Below are 7,542 nucleotides of genomic sequence, written 5' to 3' on the forward strand. Positions count from 1 at the left end.
CTCCTTTATACATAATGTATCGAAAGGTGAACCTTCTTGCATCAAAAGCTCACCTGATTAAGAGATAATATGCCGATGACTTCACACCACTAAATCATTAGTGAGCCAATACTATATCAACAATTTGTATGATGAAATCTCTTAATTGACCTCACCTATTGAAGTGGCTTGGAAATAACCCTTTTTTTACATTATGTCCCATAGGAAAATCCTAAATTTAAAGCACTACAAGACTCATAATGCTGAACAAAATTCTTATCATATCAACTAAGCGATTAAGATTGCTATGTAGGACTACATATAAGCCCAAAGTTCCACATGATTCAACTAGATAGGAGTTCATTCATGTTCTCTTGATTAACTATATAATATGCTTGAACATTTCTATAAATATTCGATTGCATTAAATGAAGAAGCTTGAATAACTTGTTGCTCAACACATTTAGGATGACAAATATTATTATTTAAAGTTTATGAATAAGCCCATTAAAAAGTTCAATTAATGGTTGATATAAAGCTCAATTAAAATTTAAAAAAAATTAATCAATGATAATATTAATTATTTCCAATTAATATATTAAAAATTGATATTATTTAATTCATAATCAAATTAAATTAAATAATTTTAAGAATACGTTTGCTTTCTTTAAAGTTTATTTATTAGTTATGTCTTATTTAAATGCTTTTAAAATTATCTATATTATTTATATATTTTTATACTATTTGTTTTTATATTTAATTCATTTTTCTAATTATATTATCCAGCTGATTGACGGTCATCATGTAGCAAGAAAATAAAAAAAAAATATGTCCTGTTCTCCCTCTTTAAAAATTGTTTATTTATTTAATTCAGATTAGTTTGGCATGCAAAACAAATAGTCATTATATGTTGGAAGGACAAAGCTTTGCTGCCCAGCTTTGTTAGGTACCCTTCTAGGAATATAGGCATTGCTGAATTAAGACAACGTGGACCATGCTTTGATGAGCTTTAAGAAGTTAAAAATATATATTTTTACAGATTTAATAGATTAATTAAATGAAAGTTTTTAAACTTCATTTCTATTAAAAATTCAGTTTTTAATCTCAAAAGCTCGGCCACCTTAAACGAGCTTAGCTCAATAAGCTAGAAGATTGACCAAATAAGGCTACTCGATAAGCCTAGATGAGCTTGGCTCCATAATTTTTTATGAATCAAGCTCATACTAAGTTAAAACAAGAATGGATGATTTAAACGAACTAAGCTTAGGCTTCATTTAGGATAGTTTTTTTGCTGCTTTCTAGAACAACTTTTTATTACAAATCGTTGCTTTGAAAAAATCACCTTGCTTTTCGGCTATGCTAAGATTTGCCCTAGCCACGCCCCTTTTCCGTCCATCGCATTCAAGATTGGTCTTCTTCTATTCGCTCGAGGGAGAATCTTTCAAGATCACCTTCTTCTGCCGAGCAAAGATAGCTAGTTTGTTGATCACCGAGGAGAGTTTCTATCTCTTAGCTCTCGTTTTAGGTTTTCTCCTTATTTTAGCAGGGGTTTTCTTCTGTATGTGATTCATCTTTGGTTTTGGAGTTTTATTTTTTGCCCTGGTGTTGATGTTTCCTTCAAAACCATCCACAATCAAGATGATTAATATTCCTCTAAAGAGGTCGGATCCTGATTTTATGGCTTCTTAGAACCATTCTAAATCTCTGGATATTTCTAATTCTATGAATGTTTTTTCGGATCTTAAAAAAACTTCACATTGTGGTTTACCTGCTCTTTGGATCTCAGAGGAAGAAATAAAAATTGTTGCGGATCCTTTTGAATTTGTGTCAATTGGTAAGTTTACTTTTTGTTAGCCATTATTGGACACTTTGATTTTTTTTTTCTCTCTTAAGTCAATTGGTGTATTCTCTGTAACCCTTTTGGGTCCCTGACATATTCTGATCAAGCTCTCTAATGGGACTATAGTAGGATCTTTGCGCGTAGAGCTTACTACGTGAGCAATTGATATATGAAACTAATTAAGTGGTCGCCATTGTTTGATATTTATGTTGAATCTTCTATTGTTCCAGTTTTGATTTCTTTCCCGGATATGTCCTCTTCTATTTTCTCATCGCATTTTTCATGGTCTGGGATCTTTGTTAATTTGATTATCCCCTTTAAATGGATGGGGCTATGAATTCTGGTTTAAGACCCTCTGTTGCTCGCATTTTGATTGAATTAGATGTAACAAAGAATTATCCAAACTCTATCTATATGGGTTTGAAAATTATGAATATGTTCAAAAAGTTATCTTTAATGATTTTTCCTAATTTTTGTGATCACTACAAATCTCTGGGTCATAGAATGGTTGAATGTTATCATTTGCATCTCATTTGAGGAAACTGAATATGCCTAAACATATCAATGATGTGAAAAAAGAAAAATATTATTTTTGTTTCACCTTCTATTGATGAAGGTAATGTTAATTATGTTATTCCTGTTATTCATAATTATGATCACATACACAAGTTTAATGATATAAATGCTAATGTGGGTAATATTGCTATTTCTAATTCTGACGGGCTTGATCTCTTGGTTGTCATACCTTCAATTTCTAATAATCTCAATGGGGATCGTGGCATTTTATGTAATTATAAAACTGATGAAGTTGAGGCTACTTCTCTAGTTAATATATGTCCTCCTCTCCTGTCCTCCATCCCTATCCATCTTTCTTCTTCTATCGACATTGGTACTTGTGCTGCTCTTATGGTTCATAATTTTATGGTTTGTCCATCAAATGTTCTTCCTAAGACATCTAAAGAGGACTGTCAATCTGAGCACTCAATCTCTAATTGAGAAGTAGGTGAGATCCACTAGGATTTAGATTTAAACTCTTCGCATATTAAAGACTTAAAGTTTTCCTCTATTTATGTCTCTTTATAGGATTTTAAGGTGGCTTCATCAAAAAAAAGATGAAAATATCTAAAAAGAAAAAAACATGATATTTTAACTTTAGACTCTAAATTAACTAGATCTAAAGTTGTTGTTAATTATATTTGCTTATGATTAGTTCTATTATCTAAAATATTATGGCGTGGGTAATCTAATCTCTTATTCTCAAAATCGCAATATTTTTAGGATTCAGAAAATTGGTTTTTTAGCTATTCTTCTTAAACCTATGGTTAATTCTTCTAAGCTTTCTCTTTGCCAATGTCAATTAGGTTTTGATTTTTCATATGCCAACTCTAATGAAAAAATTTGATTTATATGGAATCATGAGCTTTCCATTATTAGTGATTTTGACCATGTCATTCATTATAATTTTTTAATTAATAATATTTTAGTTATTGGGTCTATTTGCTATGCTAGTTGTATAAATTTTGGTAAGATCCCTTTATGGAATCATTTGCATGATTTTACTTGTTCTTTTAAGAGAACCTAGTTTGTTGTTGGTGATTTTAAAATTATTGATAACGCTTCTGAAAGGATTAAAGGCTCCCCTCCTAATATGTCTACTATGGGGAATTTTAATAACATGATTATATAATGTGGTCTGACTGATATTGATTTTCTTGGTCCTAAATTCATCTGGTTTAATTTAAGGTTGTAGCAAAGATTAGATAGGTTTCTTTTTAATTTTGACTAGATTTCTTTATTTACTATCACTACTATATATGGAATACCTCAGTAGAACTGTATTTGACCATGCCCCTCTAGTTACTTGCATTAACCATCCTACTTATGAGGGAAAGGGTTCTTTCATATATCAAAATATGTGGCTTCTTTCTGAAGATTTTTTCAAAGTTGTGGAAACCAATTAATTGGCCCTATTCCTTATTATGAAGGCTCCAATGGCATCATTAGATTTTCTCTTAAACTTAAGGGCTTAAGCAATTTAATGATGGTGGAGCATCTTTGGAAATAGTTGTGTTAACATCTTAGGAGCTTATGAGCTTATCCATGATATTAACTTTAAAGTGTCGAAGCACAATTTAGTTTTGAAGTTAGACTTGTCTAAAGCTTATGATAATATCAATTAGTCATTTATTTATAAAATTTTGAAGCTTTTTTTGTTTCAATGATATTTTTATTTCTCTTATTAGCAATATTATTAAAAATGTTTGGTATTATATTATTATCAATGACAAATCTCAAATCATCTTTAAAGTTGCTCAAGGTGTTAGGCAGCGAAAAGATCATTGTTGTTGAATATGATGTCGCTAAAGGCCTTCATGATATCTTTTTTATATATAGAAGTTTAGCCTACATTAGTTCTTGTGGTATGCTTATCTCCCATTTATGTTTTGTTGATGAAATTATTATATTTTGTAATGGCTCTATTAGTAATATTAAAAAGGTGTATCATTTTCTCTTAAATTTTGAAAAAGAAAGTGGCTTTTATTTTCATAAAAAGAAATATTCTTTTATTAATGGTAAAGGCCTATATTTTCTGTAAGTGGCTTTTATCATTTTCTCTTAAATATGCTCTAGGTATGAAGCATAGTACTATCAACTCTATTTCTCATCTTATTGGATTTCTAATCAATCCCTTCATATTTATTACATGGGTACTCCTCTCTACGAAGGTAGGAAAAAATTCATTCTTTTTATAAGATATTCTAAAATATTAGATCTAAGCTCTCTACTTAAGAATTTAAATTACTTTCTATAGATGACATACTTGTTTTTATTAAAAGTGTCCTTTGTTCTATGCTCATTTACCTAATTCAAACTATTAACCACTCTTTAGAGGTTTATAATAGATTTGATAAGATTATTAATATATTCTTCTAGGGATCTTCTCAAGATAGTAAAAAGATTCATTGGATGGCTTGGAACTCTTGTACTAGCCCCTAATTTGGTGAGGGTGGTGTGGGATTGTGCACAGATCCACTATTAATATGGTAAATTATTTTTCAATTAAGCTTTGGTGAAAATTCCATACTAACAATTCTTTATGGGAAAACTACATGAATTTTAAATATTAAAAGAATATTCAACTCTCTCAATGTTTTTTAAGAAAGGACAATCTACAGTTGGCTTAGGCTTTGTAAAGCTAAGCGGCAAGGTGAGAAATGCATTCAATGGGGTATTATGGTTGGTTCTTCTTTATTTTGGCAAGATGATTGAATGGGTAATGGGTTTCTTTATTCTTTTTTTTATACTCATTTTATTTCCAATTTGAAAGTTTCTGATTTTATTCCGAATGGAAAGTGAAACACTAATTTTCTTCTAGATCACCTTCCTATTTCTATGGTTGATACTATTCATGAGATTCCAATCAATATCTATGATATAGATCAACATATTTTCAAACATTCTGCTAATGGAGATTTTAATAATAAAGCTGTTTGGAACTACTTTAGAACTAAAAATAGTCGTAATTCAATATTTAGCAAAATTTGGAATTTGGTAGTTCCTAGCTATGAATATTTTTATTTTCTCTTGGAGATTAATTAATGGTTTAATTCTTGTGAAGAGAAGTTAAAGGAGGAAGGTTTCTTCATTACTTCTAAATTCCAATGTTGTTTTCAACTGGAAACCATCAAACATTTTTTTTTGGATGACCCTATTGTCATTAATGTTTGGTATGTTTTGGATATTGCTTTGGGGACTAACATGCATGAAATTTTTAAACACTACTTATCATACTCTTCTTATTGATCACTGGTTTCATAATAGGCATGCTAGTCATATTCTTACTATTATTCCTTTATTAGTTTTATAGTTTTTATGGATTCATAAAAATAATTAAAAGAAACAAGGTATTAAGACGAGCTCTGATCGTATCATTATTGCCCTTAAGATAAAACTAATCAGTTTTTGTCTGCTAAGGTGCTTCTTCCCAAGCATTCAAAGGTAATAAGAGTTGGGTTTCTTTCTTTAACATCTCTTTTGATGTTTATAACAAGCATATCAATTCTAGTTTATTTATTGGAATAAGCTTTCGATGGGTCAATTTAAATTAAATATTGATTGTGTCATCTCTAAATTTGGGGCTGGTTGTGGTGGTCTTTTTAGAGATTATCAAGGTGCTATGGGGTTTGCTTTTTCTTCTTACATTCCTATATGTAAGGCGATTTTTATTGAGGCTAGTGCTCTCTTACTAGGTCTCAAATTTTGTAAGGATTATAATATAACCAATATTTGGATTGAATCAGATTCCCTAGTGTTGGCTTATTTAATATCTACCATCAATTATAATAATACTAGTTATTTTTATTTATTTAAGAAAATTAGGTGCCTTCTTCTTCAATTTGATTATATTGTTTCTCGTATTTAGAGAGAGGGTAATAACTTTAATGAATTGCTTACTCAAAAAGGAGTTATTATTTCCTCTACTAAATTATTTCATAATTTGTATGGGCTTCATGCTCTTAAGAACTTGATAAGACTTGATAAGCTATGTATACCTTATATCAAGAAAAGATAGCCTTTTGGTTATCTTAATGTAGTGGTATCTTCCTTCTTGGTGGGAGTTGGGCTCTATTTTGGTGGTTATTTTTTATTTGGTTTTGGTGTATGATCTCTATTGTTTGTTTGTCTACTATCTCTTTCGACTCTTTTGGCTAGAGGTGTTTGGTTTCTTCTTTACATGGTTGGCTCGAGGTCTTTTATGGGTTTTCCAAGTTTTCTTATCTGCCTGGTTGGCTCTAGCTCTGGGTCTTTTTGGTTTGGCCTAATTCATTTTGGCTATTGTTTTTTGTTATGGGTCTACTCTGGTGTATTTTGTTCTTTAGGTGATTTTGGCTGGTTTTGTTATATGATGGATGACTGAAAAAACTCAAATATATGAAAAAAAAAAATTATTTGAAAAATATATAAATTTTGAGATAAAACACTTCGAAGCTCATATGGTGAGTACTACAGTGTTAGGGCCATGAACAATATTTACTAGTCATTCTTATTATAGATTTTGCTCTATTCATTATGAGTGATCAATATCTTACTTCTATTTTTATTTATTTTAATTTTTATGAATTTTATCTCTCCTAAATATATCAAAAATATATTATCTCCCAAATTCATAAGCTTTTATCATACTTGGATATATTATAGATTTAATCATTCTGAATAATTTGATATAATTTTATTGCATTTTAAATAAAATGTTGAATGATATCATATAAATTCATAAAATGATAACTAAACGTAATACCCTACTCATCCATGTGATTCACTAATTGTGAGCAATAAGGAGCTGGAGATTGATTAGGAGTTCTAAGGAGTCAAGACGATTGATTCACATATTTCAAGGGAAGTTTATACATAGTACATTGATTAAGAGTTATAAGGGTGACTAATTGGGAGTCATAAATGTAGGAACAAGATACCCTTAAGATAGACTTATTGAATATTTGAATACAGATACCAACACTGTTATGAATAATGTACTGATATTGTGACTGATACTAATATTATTTAATATCATTAATAAAATATCATAATAGATATTGTAACTAGTATTAGTACTGTTAACCGTTACTGATGATGTAATAGATTGATATATCATGAACTATAGAAGAATAAATTGATATAGTATAGACATTAATGCATATATATATATATATATATATATATAT

Source organism: Dendrobium catenatum, unplaced genomic scaffold (genome assembly GCF_001605985.2).
Source record: "Dendrobium catenatum unplaced genomic scaffold, ASM160598v2 fragScaff_scaffold_365, whole genome shotgun sequence".
Classification (NCBI taxonomy): Eukaryota; Viridiplantae; Streptophyta; class Magnoliopsida; order Asparagales; family Orchidaceae; genus Dendrobium; species Dendrobium catenatum.